The sequence below is a fragment of the Erythrolamprus reginae genome, chromosome 2, assembly GCF_031021105.1.
Source record: "Erythrolamprus reginae isolate rEryReg1 chromosome 2, rEryReg1.hap1, whole genome shotgun sequence".
Classification (NCBI taxonomy): domain Eukaryota; kingdom Metazoa; phylum Chordata; class Lepidosauria; order Squamata; family Dipsadidae; genus Erythrolamprus; species Erythrolamprus reginae.
Window position 1 is genome coordinate 332,978,095 of NC_091951.1, and position 13,621 is coordinate 332,991,715.

Sequence of the window (13,621 nt, forward strand, 5' to 3'; positions counted from 1 at the left end):
AACTTATGAAAGCAACCTGTTCCACTGGTTAATTGTTCCCACTGTTAGGAAATTTCTCCTTAGCTCCAGGTTGCTTCTCTCCTTGATTAATTCCCATCCATCGTTTCTTATTGTGTCTTTTGGTGCTTTGGAAAATAGGTTGACACCCTCTTCTTGGCTGTACCTCAAATATTGGAACACTGTTATCATGCCACTTCTTTTCACTAAACTAGACAAACCCAATTCCTGTAGCCGTTCTTTATATGTTTTATCCTCCAACTCCCTAATCATCTTTGTAGCTCTTTTCTGCGTTCTTTGCAGAATCTCAACATCTCTTTTATAATATGGTGACCACAACTGGATGCAATAGTCTGATGAATGCAGGAGAGAGCCTGACCATACACTTGACATTATACTTTTATTGATGCAGCCTATGGTGGTAGGTGATTGTTTTAAAGTTGAATCACATTGCGGGCTTACATTCAGCTTGTGATCTATGAAAATATCTAGATCAGCGGTCTCCAACCTTGGTAACTTTACGACTTGTGGACTTCAACTCCCAGAATTCTTCAGCCAGCATGCACTAGCTGGGGAATTCTGGAAGTTAAAGTCCACAAGTCGTAAAATTGCCAAGGTCGGAGACCCCTGATCTAGATCTTTTTTAGATGTGCTACCACCCAGTATGATCTCTCCAACCTATGCTCGTTTCTTTCATTTTCCCAGACATTTTTCCCTAAGCATTTTACTGTTTTTTAAATGCATTGATTCAGCTTGTGTTGTGGTTAGCTCTGGCCCTGCTCCTGCCCCAAGGACTGTGGATGTGGGGGAGACATCCACATGCTGCAGGCCTGTTTTGCCCCCGGTGGAATCTGCTGATGAAGGCTCCTCTGACCAAGAAGACATGAGTGTCAGGGAGGAGGAGAGTGGGGCAGACAGCTCAGAAGGAGATCAATTATCTAGCTCCTCCTTGGATTCAGAACAAGAGTGAATGATACAGCCATGCATGAGGAGAGCGATGCATAGGCAGCAACAACTGAGAGATTATTATCAAAGAAAATGAGGCCACCTGTGGTTGGGTGGGGCTGTGGTAATTAGTGAGGCTGCTATAAAGAGCAGCCTGTGGGTTTGGCCATTGTGGAGGATTATCTGATCGTTGTGTTTCGTGACTGCTTTACTGACTTTGACTTTTTGTGTGCTGACTTTTCCCCCGCTTTGAAATTAAACCAGAGCAAAGTATGTGTCACTTTGTGAAAGAAGAAGGACTGTGAATTGCCTCACAGCTGCAAGCTAAGTATCACAGAACTGATAAGGGACTTGTACAAATTACCCGTTTGTTTGGAGACGAGTGCTCTTTGCTATACCAAAAGAGGGCTTGGTTCAAGTGAATTTTCATTATAAAGAACATTGTTTTGAATTTTCAAACGTGTGTGTGTCTGAAATTTGTACCTGTGAATTTTTGGGAGGATTCTACCAGAGAGCCCGACAGAACAGCTTGTAATGATCCTTCTGTATCCTGACGTAGCATCTAGAACATTTGCTACCTGCCCTTTGTGTTATCTGCAAATTTCATAACCCTATTTTGTAATATTTCAACCAACTCATTTATAAACATGTCCAGCAGGCTGGAGGCTAGAATGAAGCCCAATATCTGGGCATACATTTTTCGGTTGTGATTTTCTTCTGTCAACTCTATATCCCCCTATTGGTAGCACAGACTAGTCCATGTTTTGCTACTTTCAGCACTATTTATTTATTATTTATTTTTATTTATTATTTGGATTTGTATGCCGCCCCTCTCCGAAGACTTTGGCAGACTTTGTCAAATGCTTTGCTGAAATCAAAGTACACTATGTCCACCGCATTCCTTGGGCCAATGAAACGAAACACTGCATCAAAAAAAGAGGTCAGGTTAGTTTGGCATGACATGTCCTTGAGAAAGCCATGCCGGTTCCTGCCAGATGACACATTCTTTTCTCAATGCTCACAAAACGATTGCTTAACTGTTTGTTCCAGAATTATGCAAGATATCAACATCCAACTGTTATTATCCCTGTACCTCTTGTTTTTGGTTTTTTTTTAAAAGTAGACGCAACATACTTCAATCCTCTGGCATCCTGCATCCATAAATTCACACCTTTATGGAGTAAATAGAGAACTACCTTGCAAGGCCACCTGTCCACCTGATTTGGCTGAGTTTTTCCTGGCCTAGGAGAAAGGATTGCCGTCCATCATAAGTGTTGATGCCTGAATGCTTGTCATTCCTTATGAAAGAGAAATCAAGCACCACAGCTTGATTGGCCATGTGTGCATGTGTGTGTGTGTGTGTGAAAGAGAGAGAGAGAGAGAGATGTAGTGTCTGGGGAACAGAAACCTTTGAATCTGAAGGTCTAATTTTTTAAAATTGAATTGAACTTTATTTGGCCAAATGTGATTCGACACACAAGGAATTTGTCTCTGGTAGAGAAGTACTCCATGTACATGCAAAGAATTATCATCACCATCATCATCGTTATTTCTTCAACACTCCGTGGCTTGCATTGGCTGCCGATCAGTTTCCGGACACAATTCAAAGTGTTGGTTATTTATTTATTTATTCAATTTTTTAATGCCACCCTTCTCCTTAAACTCAGGGTGGCTTACAACATGTTAGCAATAGCACTTTTTAACAGAGCCAGCCTATTGCCCCCACAATCCGGGTCCTCATTTTACCCACCTCAGAAGGATGGAAGGCTGAGTCAACCTTGAGCCGGGGATGAGATTTGAACCGCTGACCTTCAGATCTACAGTCAGCTTCCTGCTGCGCCACCCCGGTTATGACCTTTAAAGCCCTACGTGGCAATGGACCGGATTACCTCCGGAACCGCCTGCTACCGCACGAATCCCAGCGACCGATAAGGTCCTACAGAGTTGGCCTTCTCCAGGTCCCGTCGACTAAACAATGTCGTTTGGTGGGCCCCAGGGGAAGAGCCTTCTCTGTGGCGGCCCCGGCCCTCTGGAACTAACTCCCCCCGGAGATTAGAACTGCCCCCACCCTCCCTGTCTTTCGTAAACTACTCAAGACTCATTTATACCGCCAGGCATGGGGGAGTTGAGATGTTCCTTCCCCCTAGGCCATTACAAGTTATGCATGGTATGTTTGTGTGTATGTTTGGTTTTATAATAGGGGGTTTTAGTTGTTTTTATTATTGGATTGTACATGTTGTGTTTATTATTGTTATTAGCCGCCCCGAGTCTGCGGAGAGGGGCGGCATACAAATCCAATAAATTATTATTATTATTATTATTATTATTATTATTATTATTATTATTATTATTATCATCATCATCATCATCATCAATCTGCAAGAAATATCATTTGCCTGCAAGCAAGAACTGGTAGGACCATAAAATAGAGAAAGTCATAGAAAATCAAGAAGCTAAATTGCTCTAGGACTTTAAACGCCAAACAGACAGGCACCTGCCACACAACACCCCAGACCTAACAATTTTTGATAAGAAAAGGGGGGAAGCCTGGATTGTGGATATGGCAGTATCTAGAGACCGCAGAAGAGAAGAGAAAGAACCGGAGAAGATAACAACATACAAAAACTTAGAAATAGAATGACTGTGGCAAAAGCAAGCAAAGGTAATACCAACAGTAATAGGGGCCTTGGGTGCAATCCCAGAAACACTTGCAGCAACATTTGAGCACTATCGCCATTGACAAGTTCACCATCAGTCAGTTACTGTTCAAAGTGTTGGTCATGACCTTTAAAGCCCTACATGGCATTGGACCAGAGTACCTCCGGAACCACCTGCTACCGCACGAATCCCAGCGGCCGATAAGGTCCCACAGAGTTGGCCTTCTCCGGGTCCCGTCGACTAAACAATGTCGTCTGGCGGGCCCCAGGGGAAGAGCCTTCTCTGTGGTGGCCCCAGCCCTCTGGAATCAACTCCCCCCCGAAGATTAGAACTGCTCCCACCCTCCTTGTCTTCCGTAAACTACTTAAGACCCACCTATACCACCAGGCATGGGGGATTTGAAACATCTTTTCCCCAGGCTTATTATAATTTATGTTTGGTATGTATGTGCTGTTTGGTTTTTAATTATGATAGGGTTTTTAGTTTTTTTAATATTAGATTTGTGCCATTATAATATTGTTTTTATCGTTGTTGTGAGCCACCCCGAGTCTTCGGAGAGGGGCGGCATACAAATCTAATAAATAATAATAATAATAATAATTATTATTATTATTATTATTATTATTATTACTACTACTACTACTACTACTACTACTACAAAAGGCAACTTTATTTGGAACAGCTTTCATCCTGCAATATCATCTGTAATGCCATAAAATATCCAGATCTGCTGATCCCATGTCCTTGGAAAAGACTCAATGGTAGACAGAAATGTCTAATCCAGTCTGAACATCTGGCTGATTGTGCGACAAACCATAATCAAGGTTAAATAATAATATTGTAACCACACCACATGGATAAATAGACATAAATACATGGATTTGTATTATACTGTATTATTGCTACTGTTGTGAGCCGCTCTGAGTCCTCGGAGAAGGGCGGCATACAAATCTAATAAATTATTGTTATTGTTGTTGTTGTTGTTGACATTAGACAGCACTGTAAGAATTAGGTGTTCAGCAGAGGGATGGTATGAGGGAAGAAGTTGTCCCTGTGTCTCGTTGTTACATCCACCATATTGTTCTGATAGCAATGGTGGTATCAAACATGATCCTAATTTGAGTTCTTAATCACTTTTTGTCCCCCCCCCCAAAAAAAACCCCAGAACACATTACAGCAGACCTGGGCAAAGTGGGGGCCGGATGCGGCCCGCCCGCTGTCTGTGACCAGCCCGCGGAGGTAGGAAGGAAGGAAGGAAGGAAGGAAGGAAGGAGAAATGGAGGAAGGAAGGAGGGAGGGAGAAATGGAGGAAGGAAGGAAGGAGAAATGAAGGAAGGAAGGAAGGAGAAATGGAGGGAGGAAAGAAGGAAGGAAGGAAAGAAGGAGAAATAGAGGGAGGAAAGAAGGAGAAATGGAGGGAGGGAGGGAGGAAGGAGAAATTCTCTTTCCATGCTCTTTTGCCAATAAATGTTCATTTTTTAATTGTTCATTGGTTTCATTGGCCTTTCCAAGAAATTTAAAGCAACACCCCCCACCCCACCTCTCAGGGGGGGGGGAAAGGGAGGAGGGGGAAGAAAAGGAATCCAAAGCTACTTTCAGGCAAAGCCTCCACTAGGTTTTCTCAACTGACAACGTAGGTCAGTTGAAGAGAGGGACATGAAAGGAATATTTTGAAAGAGAAGTAAAAAATTGCCCAAAAGCAGAAATAAAAGGCAGAGAAAATCAGAGAGACAGAAGCTTCTCTCCATCTGAGGAAGGAAGGAAGGAAGGAAGGAAGGAAGGAAGGAAGGAAGGAAGGAGAAATGGAGGGAACAGGAAGGAAGGGGTGGGCAATTAATTTATAATTATAATATAATTATAATATATAATTATATATATATAATATACTGTACTGTATATAATATAATATGATATAATATAATATATAATATAATATAATATATAATTATAATTTATAATTATAACATAATTAACTCAGTTCTACCCAATAATATACAGTATTGGGTAGAACTGAGTTAATTATATTAATCCGGCCCTCTAAAACTATCCCAATTTCTCATGCGGCCCCATGGCAAAATTAATTGCCCACCCCTGCATTACAGGAATGGGGATGAAGGTACAACTAGAGGAAGAATGCATGAGGTTTTAGATCCTATGATTTGAATGGATAGCAAGCGAGCCCTCTTCAAAAAGATCATTATTGTCAGATGCAACAATATTACCAAACAATTTGTGTTATGTCCTCGGTTTCCTGGTGGGAAAATACTGATTGTTAATTGGTTGGCTGTGCCTGGCAGCAGAGAGTGTGTGTGTGGTTGTGTGTGTATAGCTGCCAGGAGTGGCCTTGTTGTTTGTTTGTAATATCTTGCTTGCCTTGTTTGTTGCTCTTTGGTTTGTTAATAATAAAGCTCCTGAATTCAGGCCGGCCTCGCCTCTCTTCATTCATGGGACATATCATTTGGCGACGAGGGTGTTTCCACTCACCCCCGCAGGGACATAACAATTTGGGTATAAGCTGATGAAAAACCTAACAATATGGATTATTTATTTATTTATTTATTTATTATTTGGATTTGTATGCCGCCCCTCTCCGAAGACTCGGGGCGGCTCACAACAAGTGAAAAACAATCCAATACAATCCAATTAATTAAAATATTATAAGTTTAAGAAAATCCCCAATACTAACATACACACATACAGGCATACCATATATAACTTCAACGTGCCCAGGGGGAGATATTTAGTTTCCCCATGCCTGACGGCAAAGGTGGGTTTTGAGGAGTTTACGGAAGGCAGGAAGAGTAGGGGCAGTTCTGATCTCCGGGGGGAGTTGGTTCCAGAGGTCCGGTGCCGCCACAGAGAAGGCTCTCCCCCTGGGGCCCGCCAACCGGCATTGTTTAGTTGACGGGACCCGGAGGAGGCCCACTCTGTGGGACCGAATCGGTCGCTGGGATTCGTGCGGCAGAAGGCGGTCTCGGAGATATTCTGGTCCAGTGCCATGAAGGGCTTTAAAGGTCATAACCAACACTTTGAATTGTGACCGGAAACTGATCGGCAGCCAATGCAGACTGCGGAGTGATGGTGAAACATGGGCATACCATTATGACAGTGCTTCTCAAATAATGGGGTGCACTCCCCTGGGGGGGGGCACAGAGCGATGCAAGGGAGGCATGTGACCTCGGAGAACATGGGGGTTTTGCCGCAGGGAGTAGGACGTGCGTCCTATCTAACGCTTGTACTGGTACCCCGTCATGTTCCTCGACGTTGTGTCCAGGGCAGCCCATCCTAAAAGAAAATGTCTCACGAGTTCAATCAAGCTTCTCGAACTCGCGAGACGTTTTCTTTTAGAATGGGCTGCCCTGGACATGACGTTGAGGAACGCAACAGAGGTATTGGTACAAGTGTCAGGTAGGTCGCACATCTCACAGTGGGGCGCGATTTAGGTTAGGTCCCACAGAGTTGGCCTTCTCCGGGTCCCGTCAACTAAGCAATGTCGTTTGGCGGGACCCAGGAGAAGAGCCTTCTCTGTGGTGGCCCCGACCCTCTGGAACCAGCTCCCCCCAGATATCAGAGTTGCCCCCACCCTCCTTGCCTTTCACAAGCTCCTTAAAACCCACCTCTGTTGTCAGGCATGGGGGAATTGAAATTTCTCTTCCCCCTAGGCTTATAGAATTTATACATGGTATGCTTGTATCTATGAGTGGTTTTTTAAATTGGTTTTTTTTAGATTGTTTTTAATATTAGATTTGTTTACATTGTCTTTTTATATTGTTGTTAGCCGCCCCGAGTCTTCAGAGAGGGGCGGCATACAAATCTAATAAATAATAATAATAATAATTTAGGGGGGGCAGGTTGGGCAGGATGGGCTACGGGCGTGCGTCGGCGGAGAGTTGGGGAGGTGCAAAATGCTTACTTCTTCCTGGGGGAGGGTAACAGAAAATAATTGAGAAGCACTGGGTTATGGCATGCATATGTACAGTAGTCCCTCGCTATACCGCGCTTCACCTACTGCGGCTTCACTTCATCGCGGGTTTCTGAGGAAGCCGATCGGCAGATTTAAACAGCCCGCCGAACTCGATCGGCAGGTTTTTCAAAAAAGTAAAATAAATCTAAAATTGTAAATACTGTATTTAAATACTGTATCTAAAATAAATACTGTGTGGAAGGGTTTATAAACACTTAAAACAATGAAAACTTACCAAACAATTACAATATAAATACTTAAATAAGTACTATCAGTCGATAAATTCCCCATCGCGGATTTCACCTATCGCGGCCGGGTCTGGAACGTAACACCAGTGATAGGTGAGGGACTACTGTACTGTAAATAAGAGCTACGAGGGTCGCCCAGAAAGTAATGCACCACTTTTTTTCCTCAGCCTACAGTAATGGTACGAATGCGAAACTTTCTATATAGATTATTGGAATTGTCAGGAGTGCGTGTGTAAATTTTGCGTTTCTTCAGACGGTGTATCTGTAGCAGTGTTTCGAAATGGCGTCTGTAAGTGATGTATGTTATAAACAGCGTTACACATCACTAAACAGGATTGGACAGTGTTACTCCATCCACCCTACAGCCCTGACCTAGTTCCCTCAGACTTCCACTTGTTTTGGGCCATTAAAGGATGCCATTCGCGGAAGACATTTTGAGGATGGCGAAGTGGTGATTCTCACGGTGCATAAATGGCTTTGTGACCAGAACAAGGAGTGATACTGACAGGGCATACACGCCCTTGAGTCTCACTGGAGGAAGGTCATAGAACGGGACGGAGATTACGTAGAAAAATAGGGAGTGTAGAAGAAACATCATCCTTTCTTGTGTGTAAGTTTCATTGTGTTCAATAAATAATCATTGAAGACCCTTGTAGAAGAGCACTGTTTATTATTTATTTTATTTCTTCATTTGTCCAATACACAAATACATAGGAAGAAAAATAGACATGTGGTAATATATATAAGGGTAAAAGTGAACTTAGAGGAGAGGATATATGAAAGAAAGAGAATATATATCATAGGTGAGAAAAAGGAAAGACAATTGGACAGGGGACGAAAGGCACACCAGTGCACTTCTGTACGCCCCTTACTGGCCTCTTAGGAACTTGGAGAGGTCAATCGTGGAGAGTCTAAGGGAGAAATGTTGGGGGTTAGGGGTTGACACAATTGAGTCCGGTAATGAGTTCCACGCTTCGATAACTCGATTGTTGAAATCATATTTTTTACAGTCAAGTTTGGAGCGGTTCGTATTAAGTTTGAATCTGTTGCGTGCTCTTGTGTTATTGCGGTTGAAGCTGAAGTAGTCATTGACCGGTAGGACATTACAGCATAATGATCTTGTGGGCAATACTCAAATCATGTTTTAGGCGCCGTAGTTCTAGGCTTTCTAGGCCCAGGATTGTTAGTCTATTTTCGTAGGATATTCTGTTTCGAGTGGAGGAGTGAAGGGCTCTTCTGGTGAAATATCTTTGGACATTTTCAAGGGTGTTGATGTCTGAGATGTGGTATGGGTTCCAGACAGATACGTTGTATAAGTTGTCCTTGACTTACAACCCCAATTAGAGCCAGAATTTCCATTGCTAAGCAAGGCAGTTGTTAAAACGAGTCACGTGCATTTTTGCCACAGTTGAATTACTGCGGCTGTTAAGCGAATCATGCAGTCATTAATTGAACCCAGCTTTCCCCACTGACTTTACTTGTCAGCGAAGGGAGGATTGTATACGATAATCGCATAACCTTGGGATGCTACCATCCTTATAAATCAGGCTGGTTGCCAAGAGCCTGAATTCTGATTATGTGACCACAGGGATGTTGCAATGGTCATAAGGGTGAGGACTCGTCGTAAGTCACTTTTTTTCAGTGCTGTTGTAATTCTGCGGTTGCTATATGCATGGTTCTAAATTGAAGACAATTGTATAGTAGCTAATAATTGGATACTCAGTCCAAGCTATTTTACAGAGCGGAATCTTGAGTTATCAGATCCGAGCTGCAAACATCCAGCAGATGCCATCAAAGTCTTAGTAGCCATCTGAATTTTATTTATTTTATTTTATTTATTTATTTATTTTGTCCAATACACAATGAGGGTTTTAGTGGGTATATATCTATATACACATAGTAAAATACATGATGAAGGTTATAGAGGAGATACTCATAGTAAAATATATTTAAGAAATAATAGAAAAGAAGATATAGTAATAGAGCATATCAATGAAAGAATAGAAGAGGAGATATAGGAATAGAAGAGAGGTATAGGAGATATAGGTGAGCAATAGGACAGGGGACGGAAGGCACTCTAGTGCACTTGTACTCGCCCCTTACTGACCTCTTAGGAATCTGGATAGGTCAACCGTAGATAATCTAAGAGTAAAGTGTTGGGGGTTTGGGGATGACACTATGGAGTCCGGTAATGAGTTCCACGCTTCGACAACTCGGTTACTGAAGTCATATTTTTTACAGTCAAGTTTGGAGCGGTTAATATTAAGTTTAAATCTGTTGTGTGCTCTTGTGTTGTTGTGGTTGAAGCTGAAATAGTCGCCGACAGGCAGGACATTGCAGCATATGATCTTGTGGGCAATACTTAGATCTTGTTTAAGTAACCCAGATCTGTTTATGTAACCCAGATTTGGTAGCCGTAGAAACTGAAATGTCATAGTAAATAAATGTAAACATTTAATTCAAAACTCATCACTGGGCCCTTTTTGTCCCCCCCCCCCCTTCCAACCAAATTTTTATGAAGCTTATCCGAAACCATCTTGTTCCTTCTTGCCTTCTCACCGTTGTGACTGGCACTCCAAAATCACCGTCGCCAAAAAGGATTTGAATTTCTACACTTCGTAGCAACATCTGTGTAAGCCCTTTTGTATGGAAAGAATAGAATGCCGGGTTTACTTTAAAAAACACACCCACACGTCTCTTCTGTGCTTTGAATGTAAACACACGCACTTAAAGAATGTAAATCCACAGCTTTAAAAAAAAAAGCTATTTTTTTTTTCATGGCTACAGCTTTATGATCTGTACCTTTGTAACCTCGTAAAGCTGTTAGGGCTCTTGACATTTTGCATACTGAAGATTTATTTTATTTTTATTTTTTATTTTTTGCCTGCAGCAAGGAACATGGATTTTGCAATTCTGGCTCCACCTTCAATGAAGAAAAAAAAAAAAAGCATACAAGTTCATAGAGTCGTCGTGATTCCCACAGAGCTGAGTGGCTGCCGGTCCCGGGCTTGAAACTCCCAAGCCCCTTCCGAAGCATATGGATTTTCCTTCTTGCCTGGGATCGTGTTCCTCTTTCCTGGAGGCTTCCTGTGGGTCAGTCACCCTTTCCCCCCTCCGGATTTGCTCAAGCGATCTGAAACAATCCGATCAGCACCAGTTTTTTATTTTCTTCTCACCCAGGAAGCCTTCCAAGCTGACATGAATGCCGAGGGACTTTCTTACGACTCAAAGGTAAGTACTGTCTTTCTTACCTGAGACGAGAGGTTTTATTTATTTTTATTTATTTAATTTATTTATTTTGTCCAATACACAATACATATTGAAGAGGATAGACACAAAGTATTATATATAAAGAAAAGATATAGAAGTAGAGGAGAAGATATATGAAAGGAAGAAAAGATATATGATATATAAGATAAGGAGAGACAATTGGACAGGGGACGAAAGGCAGGCTAGTGCATTTATGTACGCCCCTTACTGGAGAGGTCAATCGTGGATAGTCTAAGGGAGAAATGTTGGGGGTTAGGGGTTGACACTACTGAGTCCGGTAATGAGTTCCACGCTTCGACAACTCGATTGCTAAAGTCATATTTTTTTACAGTCAAGCTTGGAGCGATTAATATTAAGTTTGAATTTGTTGCGTGCTCTTGTGTTGTTGCGGTTGAAGCTGAAGTAGTCATTGACAGGCAGGACGTTGCATGTCTTATCCGAGTTCTCTTTAGGGTCCTCTGGTCAGTGTCAAATCAGAAGGGGATATGGGACCGTCACCAGTGGTTTAACTTTCTGCTGAAGTGTTTTTTTTTAAAAAAGTAAGGCTAAGTCAATCTCTTGTTGCACATATTTTTAAACATTCTCCTGCATCTGGTTAGATCTTTCCAATGGTTTCAAATGGATGGCGTTACACATAGATGTAACTCACGTGTTGTCATTCATCCTCTGAACACGCTGTAAGGCTGTTGTTCTATAGACTATAAGGCTGGCTTATGACACATGTAAGCAAAACGTGAGACAAATTGCAAACCTTGAGCATTGTGGTCATCGTTAAACATTCGCAGCCGCCGATTAGTTGGGTAAAATTAAGCAAGGGACAATTTTATTATTCATAATATTCATCAATCTTGGTACTATTTGGGACCTAGACTTTTTTTTTAAAAAAAAGATATGCCTTTGCATTTAAGAATGTATTATGAAATAATTCCAAATATGGGTGGTGGTGGTGGTTGTTGTTGTTGTTGTTGTTGTTGTTATTATTATTATTATTATTATTATTATTATTATTATTATTATGTCAGTACAACACAGCAAACGAGATCACTATGCTGGATTTCGTATTTCATCACCAGTCGGGCGCTTCCCAAGCACCTAGGACTGCGTGATATAGCGGCGAATTATGTTTGCCGATCCCAGTAAAGTGGCCTTTTGCAATTGACAGATGGAGATTTTGTCAATTCCGATGGTTTTCAAATGTCCACTGAGATCCTTTGGTACTGTGCCCAGCGTGCCAAGTACCACTGGGACCACTTTCACTGGCTCATGCCAGAGTCGTTGCAGCTCGATTTTTAGATCTTCGTATTTCACTAATTTCTCTAGCTGCTTCTCCTCAATTCTGCTGTCTCCTGGGATTGCGATGTCGATGATCCATACTTTCTTTTTCTCCACGATCACAATGTCTGGTGTGTTATGCTTCAGAATTCGGTCAGTCTGAAGTCGGAAGTCCCACAGTAGTTTTGTCCTCAATTCTGCTGTCTCCTGGGATTGCGATGTCGTTGTTATTATTATTATTATTATTATTATTATTATTATTATTATTATTATTATTATTAATTAAATTTGTATGCCGCCCCTCTCCGTAGACTCGGGGCGGCTCACAGCAATAGCAGAACACAATGTAAAATACAAATCTAATATTTAAAACTAAAAAACCCATAATTTAAAAAACATACACACAACATACCATACATAAATTATATAGGCCTGGGGAAGATGTCTCAATTCCCCCATGCCTGACGGCAGAGGTGGGTCTTACAAAGTTTACGAAAGGCAAGGAGGGTGGGGGCAATCCTAGTCTCAGGGGGGAGCTGGTTCCAGAGGGTCGGGGCCGCCACAGAGAAGGGTTACTTTTCCTATAGGTTTTGTCTGTGTGTATGTGTGTGTGCTGATGCTTCTCAATTTTTATCTTATAAAAATTTAGTTAATTTACCATATGCTATCATATGTTGCATTCTGGTTAATGGAAATTATTGTTTGGGCAGACCTACAATCTACCCTTTTCATATATAATCTTTATCCTACTTGTAAATAGTTTTAACGATAACATGGAGGCAGAAATAAACGCCTGTCTCAGCTGGAAAGGCACAAATTAAGAACATATGGAATATGAGCCACTTCCAGTTTTCATTTTGCTCTTTCAACATTTGTGGTAATTTGCAAATTTCTTATCTTACGTGTTGCTGAACTGAAGCAGAACATATGTTTTTCATTCCTGTTTCTGCCTTATGTGTGTTTGCCCAAATTGGCATGTACAGGTGTATGTTGTGATTCCGTCTGAGGCCCCTCAGGGAACGGCTGATCCTCTGCCGTCTTCCTGCTCAGAGGGGGAGGATGAGGAACAGGAGGTTCAGGCAGACGGGGAGGAGGAATCTCAGGCTGAGGGAGAGGGAGGACAGCCAGAGTCCCCCGAGAGGGAGCTCTCCCCAGCAAGCAGCCTGGATTCCTTAGATGAAAATGCACAAGCAATAATCGATCTCCAGCAGAGAAGAGCAACACAACGAAGGGGACAATTAGCCAGGTACTTTCAGCACTAAAGAGG

The 13,621-nt window shown here is 42.0% G+C and overlaps 1 protein-coding gene across 1 annotated transcript in view; it reads left to right on the top strand.

The window, feature by feature from the left end:
* The window catches only part of PRLR (prolactin receptor), a 193,419-nt gene that overhangs the window by 37,947 nt on the left and 141,851 nt on the right, over positions 1 to 13,621 (top strand). The window contains exon 2 of the mRNA XM_070743460.1: positions 10,703 to 11,043. The gene's annotated coding sequence lies outside the window, so the exon portion shown is untranslated. The remainder of the gene's footprint in view (positions 1 to 10,702; positions 11,044 to 13,621) is intronic.